The sequence below is a fragment of the Lissotriton helveticus genome, chromosome 5_1, assembly GCF_964261635.1.
Source record: "Lissotriton helveticus chromosome 5_1, aLisHel1.1, whole genome shotgun sequence".
Taxonomy (NCBI): domain Eukaryota; kingdom Metazoa; phylum Chordata; class Amphibia; order Caudata; family Salamandridae; genus Lissotriton; species Lissotriton helveticus.
The window spans coordinates 617,712,537-617,715,186 of NC_136065.1; positions in this window are offsets into that span (position 1 = coordinate 617,712,537).

Consider the following 2,650-nt stretch of genomic DNA (forward strand, 5'->3'; position numbering starts at 1 on the left):
AGAGCAGACAAAAATTCCATTGCTGTGTGGAGTTCATTTAGGGTTTTACATTTTTTTACTTCTCTGTAGTGCCTACCTCTTGATATTGTCTTTCCATTTTTGATTTTACCAATTATACCAAGTATACCAATACTATTGAGACACCAAAATAATGCTCTAAATCCACAGACAAGTTTGGGGTGGAGGGTATATGCTTCAGTGGGAGGCTGGAATCTGGTTTTGATGACTCAAGTGATTTGTGTAGCTGATCTGTGCTGCCATGTCAGTGATCATGGTGCATGCCCTTCTCTTATCCACCAAGTTAAGTACCTGTAAGCTATAGCCAGTAAACTACAGTAATGGCCGCTAGGTAGAATTCAATTGGTGTCAGTCACTAATTGTCAGAAAAATAACAGTCCTGGTGTGCATTCATTCATTTCTATTTAGGGATAAGAAGATGTCATAGGATCCACGCAAGGCACACCACCCTTGAATCCCCTAGTTGGCTACTTTTCAAAAGTGTCTGTAGTTGGTCGGTTTCCATGGGTGGTGGTCGAGCACAGCTCCAAATATACAATAGCTACCCCTAACGCTGATAATCCGTGTAGCTTCAGGGCCTTTTGTGTTGCGGTCTCTTGGCCCACCCACACCAGTAGGGTGCTTCTATAGGGAGACAGGTGGAAACTGAGTCATAGGAAAGTTGTGAATCTCTCGGATATACCAGAACTTTCCTGCCCAGAATTGTGAGAAACATTTGTGTTTTTGACCAAAGTTTGAGGTTTGCAGTGGCTTCTGGTTAAGAAAATCTCATTAAATCCACGCAGATCACTCCACACTATACACCCCAGCTAGTCTAGTTTTCAGAAATGTGGAGGTTTGGTAGTTTTCACTGGGTAGAGGCACAGACAAGCCCCAAAATCCACACCGACCCACAATGCGAAAACAGATGGTTTTCAGTGGAAACATTTGATGCGTCTGTGTTCTGTTTGGTGCCCTTTCCAATTGCAGGTGCTAGGCCCATTCACAAAAATTGTGTTCCATTTTTATGTGGAGACGTGGGAATGCTGGGCGTTAGGCTATTTGTGGATTGCAACAGATTCCAAACTGATCCATCACAAAATGTATATAAAGGAATGTTCATAGCCATAAACTCAAACATTCAAGTTTCAAAGGGCATTGTGGGAAAGTGAGTGGGATCAATACAAGGTATTCCACCCTGGACACCTCCAGGTGTTCATTTCTCAAAATATAAGGGTTTGTTACTGAATTATAAGTGTAAACACCACATTTATAGGTTGATTTAGGCACCTCCAGAAGTGCTAGCTTAAAAGAACAAATACTATTCATAGTATCAGACTATTGAAACCTACTGAATGTGAGCCATGAAGCCTTGACAAGGCACCAACCGCTTTATGGGCCATTCACAAGCCCACATGCACCACACACAAGACTTTCATACTGCCAGCCACAGGCCCAATCAAACTGGCCAGTGTTGTGTAAGACTTCAACTGTGTGTTTTATGAGATTGAAGAGAGCTGTGCATGGGGAGGCTGTAAAACTCTTTGAGGTACAGGTGTGTGCGTAGTGGGAGTTTTAGGGGAAGCCTGGCTACTGCTTTTCAAATGTTTTGGAGACTTCTGCTTAGTTGAGTGAAGGAGTAAATGAGTATCGAGGTGAGTATGGCACCGATGGCGTTGAGTCCTTTGGTGAAGATGAAGTGATGGCATGTGTATCTCTACTAACGTGACTAGCTGTCTTCTACCTATGAGATTTCCCTGTGAAAGCACATCTAGCCTAAACTTTTCCTACCTGTTCGTGTCTCGGTCTCCTTCAAAGTTCTGACTAATCCTTTATACTTCCCAATTGTTTATTGCCGCCTTCTGTGGCAGCTACCTGAAGATCAAGAAGAGGTATCTTTTATGTGCTTTTAGCACACTTGCTGTGTTCAATCCAATCACTTTCAGTTTGTGGATGTGACCTGGGGATTTCCAAGGATGCCTATGAGCATGTCTATTTTGAAACTAAGGTAAACATTCTGGGGAAGACTGTCCTAAGTTCCCTAAAGAGCAATTCAAAAACTACTAAAGGCTATAGCTTATGTTGCTTGGTGTACTCTGTGACAAGGTGGGCGATGTGCCGTCCACCGTAATGTGCAGTGATTGTAATGCACTTGTCATACAACAAACAAAACATCTATCTTGTTCTGATTGCAGATAAAGGTGTCAAGAAGCCAATAAGCCAGTTAAAGATGTTCTCAACTAGATGAGACAATTTGAAAGGCTGTTTGCCTGGTGATGTAGTGGCTCGTGGAAGGTATATATCCATGCACAACCATTGAAAAGAATATATTATGACAGCTCCACCTCACTCAATGTTCCAAAAGTTCACTTTCCAAAAGTCCACAGCGCAAAGCCTGTTGGAAAGCATAGGGCTGTCTAAGATGGATGCTTGGGACAGAACAGCGAGTCTCCTGCCTCTTTCCTTTCTAAGGACAGACCCTGCACCAACAACATGGTTGAGTGTTTCTCGCTGTTGGGGGAATGCAGTAGGCAAAGTGCTGATCCTGTAGTCTTCCCACGTCCTGTACAGCAGATGAAAGTGTAGATTACAGCTTCTTCAGAAGTAAGACTTGTAGTGACGGTCAACTGAAAGTCAAGGAAAGACATTGATC